The 17,737-nt window shown below is 38.5% G+C and overlaps 1 protein-coding gene and 1 non-coding gene across 7 annotated transcripts in view; one reads left to right on the top strand and one right to left on the bottom strand.

Moving 5' to 3' along the window:
- The window catches only part of ADD3 (adducin 3), a 143,544-nt gene that overhangs the window by 111,617 nt on the left and 14,190 nt on the right, over nt 1–17,737 (bottom strand). The window lies entirely within an intron of this gene.
- Nucleotides 10,770–10,871, top strand: LOC126060070 (U6 spliceosomal RNA). Its single transcript, XR_007513534.1, has one exon. It is a non-coding gene; the product is annotated as a U6 spliceosomal RNA (small nuclear RNA).

Below are 17,737 nucleotides of genomic sequence, written 5' to 3'. Positions count from 1 at the left end.
TCTTGTTCATACGGATTAATCTGGGAAGCAAGTTATGATTCCAAAAACTCAAAATAGAAATTAAAAACAACTGAATGTCTTAGGTGGAGGGAAGGACAACACACAACACAGGGGAAAATCAGCATAACCAGACTAAACCAAAAGCTAAGACGTTTCCTAAACACAACCAAACATTTCTAGGGACACAGTAGCAGAGGCAGGGGTCTGGGGACCATGGTTTCAGGGGACATCTAGGTCAACTGGCATGACAAAGTATACAAAGGAAATATCCTGCACCGCACTTTGGTAAGTGGTGTCTACGGCCTTAAAAGCTAGCGAGCGGCCATCTAAAATGCATCAATTGGTCCCAAACCACCTGGAACAAAGGAAAAGGAAGAATACCAAAAACACAAGTATCAGCCCAAGAGACAAAAGGGCCACATAAACCAGAGGCTCCATCAGTGTGAGACCAGAACTAGATGGTGCCCGGCTACCACCAATGACTGCCCTGACAGGGAACACAACAGACAGTCCCTGACACAGCAGGAGTAAAGTGGGGTGTAGAACTCAAATTCTAGTAGAAAGACCAGACTTAATGGTCTGACTCAGACTAGATGAAACCCAGAAGACACGGCCCCCAGACTCTCTGCTAACCCAGAACTAAAAACCATTCCTGAAGCCAACTCTTCAGACAAAGATTAGAATGGGCTATAAGACATAAGATGATACTTGTAAAGAGTGTACATTTTTAGTTCAAGTACAAGATTAAATGGGGAGCTCCTGTCTGGAGGCGAGATGAGAAGGCAGAAAGGGACAAGAGCTGGTTGAATAAACATGAGAAATCCGGGGTGGAAAGGAGGAATGTGCTGTCAGATTATAGGGATAGCCACTAGGATCACATAACAACGTGTATAAACTTTTGTATGAGAAACTAACTTGAGCTGTAAACTTTCACCTAAAGCAAAATAAAAAGAAAAAAAAAAAACTGAATATAGTATAATGAATTTATTGCCCCCACTATTACTTACGAAAATGTATTACGTATTTGCACATATGCATTATAATGTTATACTATTTTTAATATAATGCTTTTGAGTTTTAAAATTAAAAATGAACTCATTTTTAAAGCAACTATACTTTAAGAACACTGCTCTTGCTATGAAATCCTGTTCCCCAGAAACGGGCCCATCTAATCAGTACAACTGATCTGCCAGCTGGATGAATCCCAAGTAAATTTCAAACTGGCACTTGGCAAATATCCCTGTACCCGGTATTTTACATTGAATACATATGCATTCAGAGATTTCCCTGAGAACCAAGCAATTGTATGGTAACATGAATGTATTCAACTTATCCTCTTTACGATAAATTTGCTAGATGATCAGTTTATATAATACTTCAAATGTGCTTGAACACTATTTAAATCTATTCTGTATTAGTCTGTTGGCATCCAACACTGGATCAGGAAAGACTGCCATCTGGTAGCTATAGCAACAGTTCACTAGCTTGGTCAGAAGTTGAAGACTGTGAGTCTCAAAGAAATGTAAACCAGGTTATTGTTATGAATATATCAAAATATTAATTAAAAAAAAAGCCATTCAATAGGACTTTTTACCCAAAGAGAAGCATCTTGCGGGTTCACGTATTATAGAATCAACCTACAGAAGTCAAGCTTTAAAGGGGCTACTAAAAGGTTGACTGCTTAAGTTCTATAAGCAAATAGGTCCACAGTCCCCTCACCCACAGGCTGACACTGTCCCTTTTATAAAGCCTAGGGACAAGAGCCAAATTGGCCCTTATTTTACTTGGCCATTTAACTCTTAACTTCTCCTGGTCATAACGTGGGCACTCTTGGGTACACATTTTTTCCTCTCAATGAAGTTTCAGGTAGGCAATACTTCAGATAAAGAGTAAATAATAGTATAAGAAACAACAACAAGTTATATGGCATATGAATATGCACCAAGTGCTTTTACACTCATCAGGATCTTATATAATCATCACAGAAGACTGGAGAAGTGGAAAGGGAAATGATTATCTTTCCCATTTTACTAGATCTCTGATTCTATAGGTTTCCTAAGATTACACAGTTATACTAATGGTGAGGCTAGAGAAATTGAATTCATATCACCTAGTTTTTTTTTTTTTTTTCCTTTCTAGTATGTCACAGTTTATTTCCTACAATAATAGTATTTTACAGTTTACATAGCTCTTAATATTTCGAATATAATATGCATATGCATGTATAAAAGTGCTTTGCAGGTAAACTTGCCCAAACCTCCCCACCACCTACCCCCATTCTAATTTTACTCCTTGAACCTCTTTGTTCTTCCTTTTCTCTCCTTATCTTTCCAAAGTTGTCACCACTTGCTGGAGCCTGAGCGAAGGCAGCAGGGAGTGAACGTAGCACCCAGCCTACCAGAGCACTCATGGGTTGTGATTGCATCCACTCTAATTTAAGACATCAGCAGGCCAAACATATGAACTATTACCCCCTTACTCTCATTGTTAATGCAACAATGTTGTGGACATGGCCATTAAGAGATAACCTAGGATTATACAAGACTTATCCAGCTCAATATACTTATTCTATCCCATTATTTTACTTCAACCCTCTTTGTCTATAAAAAGCCCTTTCCTTATATGGCTAGCTAGCCTCTGAAATCGAACATTTGGTATTTTTGGCATCCAAAGAAGGTGACTATTACTGTATCTCTTCCTAGAGGCATGTGAAGCATTCTTTGTTGATTCATTTTCAAGGGGAAAAAGATGCTCTTTCACAGGAAGCTTAGAGATGTTCTACCCTGCTCAAAAGGCTGTCAATAAGCTTAAATCTCTAGGCACCAGACAGGGGAGGAAGATGCGCTGGAGTGATAGGCACTGGAGTCATCCACCAAGACAAAGGAACACAACACAAAAATATTATATAACTATCAGTCAACACCATTTTGCAAGTGACCCCTTTGTATATGGCACTCCGCTTTGTGCTAAAAGACACACACAAGAGATGGAAACCACAGCAGAAAGAACACTGGCTATAGAACTAGACAGTCCTGGGCTGCAACCCTGATTCTGCCACTTACTAACTGACCCAGGGCAAAGTTAAAATGTATCTGAATCTCAGTTTCTTCATCTGGTAATATCAATCTTGCAGAATTGATTAAGGACTCCAGAGTTTATGTAAAGTACCCGGCACTAGTACCTGGCCCATGGCAGATGCCCAATACATAGTAGCTATAAAAATTTTTTTTAAACACCTGTCTTCAAGAAGCTGGCCAGGAGTTAATAAATATTAAGAGGCGATGGGCCAAGTAACTTTTTTTTAACCTCATGAATTGGGAGAGGTAAAGTAGAAGGAGAGGTAGTGGCTGCTTGCAGGCAACACCTCTCAAAAAAGCATTGTCATACAAATTGACCCAGCCAAGTCAGCTGGAATAAGGGTAGCGAAGGCGTCCTGGGGAGCACTTCACTGAACCTCTGCAAGTTCCCAACAGTAAGAACACAACAAAACTCTCTTCTCTTTATCACGGCACTGTCCAATAGAAATGTAATGTGAACCACAAATGTAAGCCATATATACACTTTTAAATTTTTTAGTATAATATTAAAACAGTAAAAAGAAACAAATGAATTTTTAATACTCTTTATTTAACCCGAGATATCTAAAATGTCATCATTCCAACTCAATCAATATAAAAAATTACTGAGTTACTTTACATTCTTTTTCTTGTATCAAGTCTTTAAAATCTAGTGTGCCTTTTATACTCAGAGCACATCTCAATTTGGACTAGCCACGTTTCAAGTACAGGCAGTCCCTGGGTTACGAAGGTCCGACTTACAGACAACTCGTAATTAAGAAAGGACTGCCATAAAGCCTATTAAAATTTTGAGTTAAATACAATGGTTCATAATAACAAACATACACACTACTTTGTGACACTTATGAAAATACTGCACAGTTTTGAAGCTTTTTAAAAAATGTTTTATATGCATAAAAAAACGAACAGAACAAAACAAAAACCCATTACCATCAAGTCAATTCCAACTCAAAGCAACTCTATAGGACAGAGTAGAACTGCCCCATAGGGTTTCCAAAGAGCAACTGGTGGATTCAAACTGCCAATCTTTTGATTAGTAGTCAAACTCTTAACCACTATGCCACCCGAAACATGTTGCCATCAAGTCGATTTCAACCCATAGCGACCCTAGAGAACAGAGTAGAACTGTCCCATAGGGTTTCCAAGGAGTAGCTGGTGGATTTGAACTGCCGACTATTTGGTTAGCAGCCGTATCACTTAACCACTGAACCACCAGGGCCCCATTATGCCACCAGGGCATGCTGTTGTTGTTAGGTGCTAGCGAGCTGGTTCTGGCTCATAGCGACCCTATGTACAACAGAACAGAACACTGCCCCACCCTGTGCCATCCTCAAAATTGTTGTTATGCTTAACCCCATTGTTACAGTCACTATGTCAATCTACTGCATTAAGGGTCTTCCTCTTTTTCGCTGACCCTCTACTTTACCAAGCATGATGTCCTTCTCCAGGCACTGATCCCTCCTGACAACATGTCCACAGTATGTGAGATGTAGTCTCGCCATACTTGCTTCTAAGGAGCATTCTGGTTTTATTTCTTTCAAGACATTTATACGCATAAAAAGTTAAAAATATATACTTTATGCTAAGACAAACATTTGACTGATGCAAAATAAGAACCATATGTTCCTGTTCCAACTTACCTACAAATTCAACTTAAAGACAGATTTAAGAAGCGGTCTCGTTTGTAACCGGCGGACTGCCTGTAGTCAATAGCCACATGTGGTAATTGACTACCATACTGACAGCAGGGCTCTATAATCCTGGCATCAAGCTTGGGCCCAGTCCAAAGAGTCTACCCTAATACCTGTTACTTCACTATCATATTAAAATGTAGAGACCTTAAAAGCCTTGTTATTAAAAGATCTCACTTTTAAAATGTAAACATCCCTGGAAAAGCACTGGACTAATCAGCTAACATTTCAACAGGGATCATCTGAAACAGGTTAGCCACCTGGGCAGTTAAGTGGAAGAAAGCAAAGTAAAGCTAAACAGGGGACACTGAGAAGGAAATCTTAAGGAAACCAAAGACATACTTGGCCTATTTCACAGAATTGCCTAGATCCATGCCAATCAAAGTCAACTCACAAATCTTCTCTGGATTGCCAAACCCTATTTTACTAAAATAGGACACCTGTAGTACACCAAAGGCTCACAGGAGCTATGACAAACATAAACACAAGTACATAACGAGTAACAGCTGTCCAGAGCTGTAAGTACCTGGTGGAGGAATGCCAATCACATCAATCAACACTATTTCTTGACTGCCCATAAGTAGAACGCATTCCAATCATATCAGCACCTTCAAAATTCCCCAAACCTAAAAGAACTTTCAGTAAACAAGACCTCTTTAGGAGGATTACTAAAATAAGGTAAAAGTCTTGATAACATTTAAAAGCTGATAACTGTATGTAAGAACCCTCTATATCTGAGGCATCACGACACTCCATGCACTGGGATGATTATGCCTTTGGTTATGTTAAGTTTATTGAAGTTCAACTATAACTGTAAACAACTTCCAATCAGGTAAAAAAAAGTCTATGTCATATGGTTTGCTTTTCTGCAATGCAAAATATACTTTCAAAGTATGTAAAGTGCAACCAGATGCTGTTGGCAAAGAACTAGGTTTTAAAATGTGACCAATTTCCAAGAACATTACCACAGATGTGGCCTACATTGGGTGAGTATAAAGCTTTGAAAAATTCTTATCTAATCTAACCATATATTCCAAACTCTCTACACTTTCCTACATTTCAATGTTTCAAATTTTCAAATAAATTCCTCAAAATGCACAGCAAATCAGAAATATACATAGGATTAAAAACTCCCTTCTAAATAGATTCGGAACACTTCATACAGCTAATGTCATACAAAGTCCTCATTCTGTCTAAAAATACAAACCTGCTGTTAATGCCTGAGCAAGAACAATACCTCACTTGCGTTATAACAAAATGTAGTCACCAAGCGGCTGTTTGTCTTCCATCTAGGGAAGCTTTCCTTAATTCCAATTAATACACAAGTTCACAATCATCAGAACAATCTATTACTCTGTAGGTTAGCCTACCAAGGTCAATATGAAACATATTTAAATCCCAAATTGCCATAACTCCTATGACGAGACTTTTAAAGAAAAGGAAAATGATGTGTTTGCATCGTATTCAGAAAAAGATGAGAAGTACCTTTGATAATTGAGAATTTTCTCTTAAATAATGTAACAATTTTGAAACATTTACAGATGCTATTTATACTTGATTAATGGAAGAGGTAAATGTTATGGATTGAATTGTGTTCCCCCAAAACTGTGTGTCAATTTTGTTAGGCCATGAGCCCCAGTACTGTGTTTGTACACCATTCTGTCATCTGATATGACTTTCCTATGTGTTGTAAATCCTACCTCTATGATGTTAATAAGGCAGGATTAGAGGTAGTTATGTTATTAAGGCAAGAGACAATCTACAAGATTAGGTTGTATCTTGAGTCAATCTCTTTTGAGACATAAAACAGAAGTGAGCAGAAAGACAAGTGGACTTCTTAACACCAAGAAAGCAGTACTGGGAGCAGAGTAATTCCTTTGGACCCAGGGTTCCTGCACTGAGAAGCTCCTAGACTAGGGGAAGACTGATGATGAGGACCTTCCCCCAGAACCAAAGGAGAATGCCTTCCCCTAGAACTAAAAATCCTGCTGCCATCGAGTCAATTCAGACTCACAGCCACCCTACAGGACACAGGAGAACTGCCCCATAGAGTTTCTAAGGAGCACCTGGTGGATTTGAACTGCAAGCCTTTTGGTTAGCAGCCAAACACCCTGAATTTGGACTTCTAGCCTCCTAAGCTGTGAGAGAATAGATTTCTCTTTGTTAAAGCCACTTGTGGTATTTCTGTTATAGCAGCACTAGATGACTAAGACAATAAAGTACAGTGAAATAAAATTAATTAGCAAAATTCACTTCTTACTATTTAAATAAGGTAAAGAACAGAACTATTTCACATCATTACGTTCTGAATTAAAACCTCAATTTGCCACAATGCTTAAGGACTAGTTCTGGTCAAATGCTGAATCGCAGTCAAATTAACAAATGGGCTAAGTTTCTTTAATATTTTTTCTACATTCATTTTAGGCCTGTCCCCTTCCTCATCTTTTCTCACAAGGAGGGAATGGGGAGAATGTAAGTAAGCAACAATCATGTATTCAATACATATTTAATGAGTACCTACTATGTGCCGGACACTATACGCATATACCATCTCACTGAATCCTCATTGAAACTCTAGAAGATAGGTGTTTTTATCCCACTTCTACATATACAGGGGAGAAAAAGGCTCAGAGAAGTTAAGCAACTTGTGTTCAAGGTCAGCAGAATTGTCAGATCTGATGGCAAAACCTGTCCTTTTTGTACCACCCAAAGCAGACTCTTCCTTTTTTACCCCACATCCCCTCACTTTAGCCCAACCGAGCCTGCTCTCTAAAGTTTTCATTCTATAACAGTATTTTCATTTCTTCAGCTTTTAGTTCTCACATTATAAAAATGAAAAAATGGTTAGAACTGTTGTTGTTTAGTGGCCATTAAGTCAGTTTCGAGTCATAGCAACTCTATGCACAACAGGACGGGAACACTGCCCAGTACTGTGTCATCCTTAGAATCGTTGTTATGCTTGAGCCTACTGTTGCAGTCACTGTGTCAACCCGTCTTGTTGAGGGTCTTCTCTTTTCAGCTGACCCTGTACTTGACCACATATGATGTCCCTCTTCAGGGACTGATCCCTCCTCAAAACGTGACCAAAGTATGTAAGACGCAGTCTCGCCATCCTCGCTTCTAAGTAGCATCCTAATTGTACTTCTTCCAAGACAGATTTGTTCATTCTTTTGGCAGTCCACGGTATAGTCAATATTCTTCGCCAACACCACAATTCAAAGGAGTCAATTCTTCTTCCTTCTTCAACGTCCAGCTTTCACATGCATACGATGCAACTGAAAATACCATAGCTTCCCTCAGGCGCACCTTAGTATTCAAGGTGACATCTTTGCTTTTTAACACTTCGAAGGGGTCTTTGCAGCAGATTTGCCCAATGCAATGCGTCTTTTGATTTCTTGACTGTCACTTCCACAGCTGTTGACTGTGGATCCAAGTAAAATGAAATCTTTGACAACTTAATTTTTTTCTCCTTTTATCATACTGTTGCTTATTGGTCCAGTTGTGAGGATTTCTGTTTCCTTTATGATGAGGTGTAATCCACACTGAAGGCTGTGGTCTTTGATCTTCATTAGTAAGTGCTTTAAGTCCTCTTTCAGCAAACAAGGTTGTGTCATTAGCATAATGCAGGTTGTTAGTGAGTCTTCCTCCGATCCTGATGCCCTGTTCTTCTTCATATAGTCCAGCTTCTCGGATTATTTGCTCAGCATACAGACTGAACAGGTATGGTAAAGGATACGACCCTGGTGCAGTTAAGTTAGCATGTATCATTTCATAAAAGTTGTTTGTAATTGCCTAGGGTTGGATATGAGTGAAAGATGATTACAATTACCACCTCACACTTTCCACACCTCTGCCTTAAGTAGGGGGAAACTAGGAAAGGACACTCTTTAAATTAGTAAGATGATGTTCTGATCTAAAGTTTTATCTCTTATACAGCAATTCATCCACCAGATAAAGGCAAGCAAAGTCTTGATTTGAGGATTTCAAAATACACAATAAAAAATATCTTTAAAATACTAAGAAATACCATAGTAAACACATAGTAAATATTAGAGGTGGTGGACCAAGTAACTTTTTTTTTTTGTTTTTAACCTCATGAATAGGGAGAGGTAGAAAGAGTAGGAAGAGAGGTAGTGGCTGCTTGCAGGCAACACCTCTCAAAAAAGCACTGTCATACAAACTGACCCAGCCAAGTCAGCTGGAATATGGGTAGCTAACTTAAGGGGCCGGATTTAGAAGAGGATGTGGAACCAGAGATATCGCTGCTGATGTCAGATGGATCTTGGCTGAAAGCAGAGAATACCAGAAAAACATTTACCTGTGTTTTACTGACTATGATCAAATGTGTGGATCATAACAAATTAGGGATAACATTGCAAAGAATGGGAATTCCAAAAGACTTAATTGTGTTCATGCAGAACCTGTACATAGACCAAGAGGTAGTGGTCGAACAGAACAAAGGGAAACACTGTGGTTTAAAATCAGGAAAGATGTGCATCAGGGTTGTATCCTTTCACCACACTTATTCAAACTGTATGCTGAGCAAATAATCTGAGAAGCTGGGCTATATGAAGAACAGAGCATTAGGACTGGAGGAAGACTCATTAACAACCTGCATTTTGCAGATGACACAGCCTTGCTTGCTGAAAATGAAGAGGAATTGAAGCACTTACTAATGAAGATCAAAGGCCACAGCGTTCAGTATGGATTACACCTCAACGTAAAGAAAACAAAAATCCTCACAACTGGACCAATAAAAAACATCATGATGAATGGAGAAAAAATTTAAGTTGTCAAGGATTTCATTTTACTTGGATCCACAATGGTGGCGGCAGTCAAGAAATCAGAAGACGCATTGCATTGGGCAAATCCGCTGCAAAAGACTTCTTTAAAATGTTAAAAAGCAAAGATGTCATTTTGAGGACTAAAGTGCATGTGATCCAAGCCATGGTATTTTCAATTGCCTTACATGCATGTAAAAGCTGGACAATGAATAAAAAGACCAAAGAAGAACTGATACCTTTGAATTATGGTGTTGGCAAAGAATACTGAATATACCATGGACTGCCAGAAGGAGGAACAAATCTGTCCTGGAAGAAGTACAGCCAGAATGCTCCTTAGATCGAGGATGGAGAGACTTTGTCTCACATACTTTGGACATATTATCAGGAGAGGCCAGTCCGTGGAGAAGGACATCATGCTTGGTAAAGTAGAAGTTCAGTGAAAGAGAGGAAGACCCTCAACAAGATGCATTGACATGGTCGCTGCAACAATGGGCTCAGATATAGAAAATCTTGAGGATGGGCAGGACTGGGCAGTGCTTCCTTCTGTTGTACACAAGGTCGCTATGAGTTGGAACTGACTCAACGGCACCTCACAGCATAACAACAGCAACCAGTTTGACCTTGTCCTTATTACTATTAAAATGATTTAAAAATAGATTAAAAGACATTTGATATTCACAGGAGAATCAAAAGCAATTACATTTTATTTAGATCATAACCATAAGCATGAATTTTTGCAGTAGCTCAGAAAGGATCTAGTATAGAAGGAAAGACCAAGCTATCTTGAAAACTGCTTTCTAAAAGTGTTATAAAACCAAATGCCATAGCAAAACATGGAAAATAAAGAAAGAAAAGCAGACTTTATAGATTCCATGCGACATCCTTGGTATGATGCAACAGATAAAACGCATTCTTGGTGGCAAAAATCTTACTGATAAATACATTTAATCACAAATCAGATTAAAATACTTTCTAATATGATAGATTTCTACCTTAACTGTGCCTCATGTAATGGCCCACTTAGTTGAAAATAATGGAAAATTGGGGTCGTAAGTTCCATAATCTATTCCACTGAAGCAAATGACCTAAAACTTTCCCTTTTTCATTGGAGGGGAAGACTGTTTCTAATTTAAATATGTTCCCTTCCAAAAGAAAAAAATATCAAGGCGGCCAAATACATCCTTAAACATGCCAGAAGCATTTACCATATACATGACATGCTTCAGTGGTAAGCATACTAAAATTGGAACAATATACAGAAGGTCAGCATGGCTTTTGGTTAGGATAACAAGAAAGTTCATGACACATTCCAGATTTTTTAGAACTTCTTCACAAAACTCTCCCTATTTTAATGCAAGATTTTTGTTTTGTACTTTAAGTAAAAGGCAGATACCAACTATTTCTTGAAAAGAAGCCTCAAATCCCTAAAAGACTGGAGTCTTTCATCTTGTCCAAACCCTGTTGTAGAGAAGGTCGCTGTTTAAATGCTGCTCTAGGGAAAGTCAATTGGAATTCTGGACACAACCCTCCATCCCAGAATCACACGAATGTGTTAAGATGGCTGGTAACGTAATAAAGTAGAAAAAGCCCTGGATGGCCAGGAACCTCTAATCCTTGGTCTAGATCTACCAAAAGTGGTATCTTACCTTGAACATGTCACTTGACTCAAAAAGAGCTGGTCCTTCATTAGTAAAATGAGGTGGTATTTCCAGAATTCTATGAGTCTACATTTCATTCCCCTCTTTATTCCCATTTGCCTCTCCGAACTTTGAAGTTTGTAGAGAATCCCCACTTCCACACTTGTAACAGAGAGCCAGAATCATTCACACAGAGTGAATTTTAGCACCCAAAAAAGACTTATGGGCCTGGGGAGCTCCTACTTCACTTATATTCCTGGAGAAGCTTCCTTTTTATTGTGTCATCGTGGCAGAGGTCTGCTAATACCACTCTGATGATTCCCATCTCTCTCAAAACTATCAAACTCCTTCCTCCTGGCACAGAACAGAATTTGCATAGCTTTGGGTTAGGTCCCCTCCAATGCCTTTTTCAAAATTTTTTTGGTAATTAACACAGCAAAACATATACCAACTTGACAGTTTCTACATGTATCATTAGTGCATTATTACATTCTTCAAGTTGTACAACCATTCTCACCCTCTTTTTCTGAGTTGTTCCTCCCTCATTAACATAAACTTACTACCCCGCTAAGGTTCCTATTCTAATCTTTCGGGCTGCTGTTGTCAATTTTATCCCATATAGACAGTTCTTAAAAGAGCATAATGTTCTGGGAAGACCTTTTTTACTAGTTAAGCTCAATTATTCCTCCGTTTTAAGATGTCTTCGGGGATATTTTTAGTTTAAGTTTTAAAGATTATCTCAGGGCAATAGTTTCAGGGGTTTATCTACCCTCCATGGCTCCAGAAAGTCTGGAGTCCATGAGAATTTGAAATTCTATTCTACATTTTCCCCCTTTTGATCAAGATTCTCCTATGGAATCTCTGATCAAAATGTTCAGTAACAGCAGCCAGGCACCATCCAGTTCTTTTGTCTCATGGCAAAGGAGGCAGTTGCTCATGGAGGTAATTAGTTACACGTTCCATATTCTTCTCCTGTTCCTGACTCTCCTTCTTCCTTTGTTGCTCCAGGTGAATAGAGACCAACTGTTCTGCCTTGGATGGCCACTTCCAAGCTTTTAAGACCCCAGGAGCTTCACAACAAACTAGGAGACAGAAGTACTGAACACGTTATTAGGCCAATTAACTAGGATGTCCCATAAAACCATGACCCTAAACCTCCAAACCAAGGAATCAAATCCCATGAGGTGTTTGGTTATACATAAGTAGCTTCAGCAGCTACTCTTTTTAGGTCCCCTCCAATTTTAATGAGGCTACGGTTCTTCATTTTAAAATATGTGTCAAAAGGCACAGGCTTTGTGCCCCTTGCCTTAACTCCAGGGACTTCGAATGCCAAACAGGCACTCTTTGCTGTAGAATATAGACTTGTTTATAGAGTTAAAAAAAAAAAATTACAATATTGATCAGGTACCGAAATAATAGATTTTGTGTCACCCAAAACCTTGATCTTCAATATTTCTGACCAAAGAATATAGTATTTATCTTTGTATAGAAATGACATACTATTAGTTAAATACCATTCAAAGGAAGAAAAGAACCTAGGTCTAGAAACAATAAGATTAGAAGTCAGGTGACCCCACAGCTTGGGAAAAAAATCCTTTGATGGCGGGTGGCCAAAGGCAGAGTCACCAAAATAATGCCAAGCACTAAAATAATATGTTTTAGAAAAGGTCATCTTTCAAAAAAAAGAAAAGGTCCACTTCCAGCTGGCATAACAGGGCAGGTGCACAGAAGTGGTGAATGCTGGCTACTCTTGACCCCTTCTTTGCCCTTCCTACTAGAGGATGTTTTTCTGTGGGAAGGCTTCTCGTGTGGAATTTGCTTTGTTAGCATGTATCATTTCATAAAAGTTGTTTGTATTTGCCTCGGGTTGGATATGAGCAGAAGATGATTACAATTACCACCTCACACTTTCCACACCTTTGCCTTAAGTATTAAGTAGAAGGAAACTAGGAAATGATACTCTTTAAATTAGTAAGATGATGAACAGACCTGGGAATCACACCTAGGAGAAGAAACAGATTGTATAACTACTATTTCCCCAGGTTGTTCTGATCTAAAGCTTTATCTCTTACACAGCAATTCATCTACCAGATAAAGGCAAGCAAAGTCTCGATTTGAGAATTTTAAAATACACAATGAAAAATATCCTTGAAATACTAAGAAAGGAAACCTGAGGGGTTTGGGGGTAGGGTGACAACTTACTTCTCACTGTATACTCCTTTGTGCCTTTTAAATTTTGTTCCAATTCCTTATACATCTTATTAAAAAATCAGTATCAAAAATTTAAAAGTGAACTTGATTTTCATAAAAATTTGGTTCAAATGAAGTCATTCCTGAGGTTTACTCTTCATTGAAAGATTAGACAGGCCCATAAAACAAAACAAGACTAAAGGGGCACTCCAGCCCAGGGGCAAGGACTAGAAGGCAGGAGGGGGACAGGAAAGTCAGTAATAGGGAACCCAAGGTTGAGAAGGGAGAGTGTTGACATGTCGTGGGGTTGTTAACCAATGTCATAAAACAATATGTGTACTGTTTAACGAGAAGCTAGTTTGTTCTGTAAACCTTCATCTAAAGAATAAAAAAGATTTTTTTTATTCAAATAGTAAGTTTAACTTAGAAACCAGTTAATAAAATCATTCCTGTTCTTAAAAAAAAAAAAAACAGTGAGAATGCTTTTTACTCTTCTGATTTTTATTTTCATTGTTTTATATCCATAATTTTTGTTAAGACTTGCTTTTGAATAAGTTGTTTTAAACATTATTTAATACTTAAAAGTTTTAAGCATGTAAGGAAGTTTTACACTGCATCAGTGAAGTGGTTCCACGTGCTCCTCGATGAAGTATGGTCAAGTTTTATATAAACCTGAGCGTTGGCACAGTGGAAAGATCATGGGCTTTGAAGTTGAAAGCACTAGTGTTCATTTCTGACTCTGCCATTTACTTATTCGCTGTGTGACTTCAGGCAAATTACTCAACATTTTTGGCTGTCAAATCCATCATATGTGAACTAAGGGTGTTATCTACTTTGTAGAATTGCTGTCATAATTACATACGCACATAATTAAATGGTATTGTTCCATTTCACGTGGCTATCTGAAATCCAAAGGGTAAAGTTTCCAAAACCCTGAAAACAAAAACCAAACCTGATGCAGTGAATCAATTGCGACTCATGGCGACCCCACAGGTTACACAGCAGAACTGCTCCATAGAGTTATCTCGGCTGTAATGTTTATGGAAGCAGATTGCCAGGCCTTTCTCCCACAGTGCCATTGGGTGGGTTTGAACCACCAACCTTTAATAGTCAAGTGCAAACCATTTGTGCTACCCAGAGACCTAAAAAACCCCGAGAGGCTCTACCAAAAGAAAAAAATATATATATTACTGTTAAATGCACCCACCATGATAAGGTTTCTTTCAAAATGAGGGGAAGTACATACGTGCATATGCAAATATTAATCTGTTCAAGGTTAGAAGGAACTAAAAAATATTTTCCAAAAAAAAGTTGCTGTGGAGTCAATTCTGACTCATAGCAACCCCACAGGAGAGAAAACAACTACATCATAGGGTTTCCAAGGAGCGGCTGGTAGAACTGAACTGTTGACCTTTTGGTTAGCAGCCAAGCTCTTAACTACTACACCAACAGGGTCTAATAATTTTATTACTAAGATGTATATTATAATTAAGAACAGGAATTTGGTATCAGAATGTTCTAGTTTCAAGTACTTTGCCAAATCTTAGTCATGTTACCTTGGAAAGATCACTTACATACTCTATCAGGGCTTCTGTTTCTTCATCCACAAAATGGGAATAATAACAGTACCTATCATTACAGGGCTGCTGTGAAAACAATGCACACAAAGTAATTAGGAAACGGTCAATAAATGATAACTATTATTGTTATTACTACCACCACTGCTAAACTTGCCTCAGAGGAACTTCTTGAGAATTCCAGGGAATTCCAGTCTCCTTCCGAAACCATCAAAATCCCACTCGTTGATTCTTAACAACAAAAAAAGTCCCCAATGATTGCTTCCCAGTCCAAATTAGAGGTCTGAGGCAGACTTCTAACTTGCAAATCATACTTTTTCCTGTTGTTTTTACTAAAGACCCTAAATACACCAGCATTTCTCCTGTCTCGACAGAAAGAAGGATCTAGGCTCCATGCACTGACAGAAAGAAGACAGAACACTTCTGAAGCCTTAGATTATACAATGATAGTCAACTGTCTTCTGTTTTGTGCAATGCCTATAAAATGCTAGCACAAAAACGCAGGATTTCTAGGACTTGTGTCAGGTCCAGTTTCTTCTTCCACTCATTTAGAAAATCACTATATCCTAATATCAAACCCTCTTGGTTACATGTCTTATCATCAAGGGAGCTGCAAATAAAAACGGCCAACCGTGCCTGCAAGTAAGCTACTGGAAGCATTAAACGAGGCAAATCTTCTATTAGTTCTTTCTTTGTGCAAATACGTACAAGTCTTACTGGATTATTGGATTCTCCACTAAATTTTCATAGCAAAAACAAATAATTTTGCATTTGCTTCTTTTGACATTTCAAACCATTTCTTACAGGTACTTGCTATACTTTTGAAGTTCCAAGATAAACCACTAACTGTTAGTAAGGGGAAACTTCAAGGTGGCACGTGACTTCCTATAATGACCACACACAATACTTGGTGCACTGCAATGCCCAACGCGTCCAGTCATTTTTTATTATTCCACTGCACAAAAGTTTAAATCTAAACACAAAAACACAGCACAGGGAAGCAGTTTCATTTGGAAACAAAAAGACTTTTCTTTAGCCAAAATGATGACTATTCAACCATTTCCAAATGCACACATGAAAACAAATCCAAAGACTGTAATAATTAATAGTTGAAAAGTAGTAAAACAGATTTTGAAATAGTCAAGTTTCTAAAAGCTTTACATATGTGAAGGAAAAGATACCTTCAAGTCTTGCTAAATCTAACAAATTTCTAGTTGTACAGATGTACAGTAGACATCTGCCATAAATCATTTTATTAGAAAGGGTGTGAACGAAAAGTTAAATTTCTACCCTCAGCGAACAGATGTTTCTTCAACCCTCTGCATTATTCCGCAAGTTGTATGACTTTCTGCCTCCAAAATTCCTCCCTTTCTAATCTCAAAGCCTCTGCCTTGGTTCATCTGCTTATCTCTAGGTATCTCTTTGCCAACACTCTCTCTTCGTCACACCGTTCTTCACGCCACCAAATCTCAGACACACCTGATTATGCCTCTTATCTGCTAAAATAGGTGCCATAAAATAAAATCTAAATTTCTTAACATAGTACCCATTAAGACAGCCTTGATGATCTGGTATTCTCAACCCTACCTTTCCTGCTTCTCCCACCACATCTATCCTATAGCCCTACATCTCTCTGCATAGTCTATTATCTTGGCCTGTAATTCACCCTCCTCCCCAACCTTTGAAATCCTACTGATCCTCTAAAGCTCAACTCAAATGTCACTGTCCTCCATGAACTGTTTCTCTCCAATAGAATAAATATGCCCCTTCTCTGTGCGCAACTGTTCATCCTTAAATCATTGCTGCAGCACAGCTTTGAGGCTGGTTTTGGAGTCAGGTACATAAATGTTTATCTTTCCCAGAAAGGTTCCTGTCAGGTTTATATAAGCTTTCCTTAAAATGCTGAAAACATAACAAGTCATGCATATAGCAGTCATTCAAATAATATGGACCTGTCTTCTAGAAATTTTCATTCTAATTTTAAAAAAAGACAAATGTATTTTGCCAAAATAACACTGCTGTTTTGTTAGGTGCTGTCAAGTTGATTCCAACTAATAGCAACCCCATTTTATACAACAGAACTAAACACTGCCTGGTCCTGCACAATCCTCATAATCGTTGCTGTTTGAGCCCCCTATTGCAGCCACTGTGTCAGTCTATCTTGCTGAACGTCTTCCTCTTTTTTGCTGATTCTCTACCAAGCATGATGTCCTTCTCCAGAAACTAGTGCCTCCTGATAACATGTCCAAAGTACATGAGATGAAATCTTGCCATCCTCGCCTCCGAGGAGCATTCTGGCTGCACTCCGTTCAACACAGATCTGTTTGTGCTTCTGGCAGTCCACAGTATATTCAATATTCTTCGCCAACACCATAATTCAAAGGTATCGATTCTTCTCCAGTCCAGGTTTCACATGGATATGAGGCGACTGAAAATACCAAGGCTTGGATCAGGTGCATCTTCTTTCTCAAAGTGACATCTTTGCTTTTTAAAACTTAAAAGAGGTCTTTTGCAGCAGATTTGTGCAATGCAATTCGTCCTTTGATTTCCTGACTGCTGCTCACATGGGTGTTGATTGTGGATCCGAGCAAAATGAAATCCTTGACAACTTTGATCTTTTCTCCATTTATCGTGATGTTACTTATTAGTCTAGTTGTGAGAATTTTTGTTTCTTTATGCTGAGGTATAATCCATAATAAAGGCTGCAGTCTTTGATCTTCATCAGGAAGTGCTTCCTCTTCACTTTCAGCAAGTAAGGTTGTGTCATCTGCATATCACAGG

Source organism: Elephas maximus, chromosome 16 (assembly GCF_024166365.1).
Source record: "Elephas maximus indicus isolate mEleMax1 chromosome 16, mEleMax1 primary haplotype, whole genome shotgun sequence".
Taxonomy (NCBI): domain Eukaryota; kingdom Metazoa; phylum Chordata; class Mammalia; order Proboscidea; family Elephantidae; genus Elephas; species Elephas maximus.
Note: the sequence above shows the minus strand (reverse complement) of the source record. Positions and strands in the feature narration are given on the sequence as shown.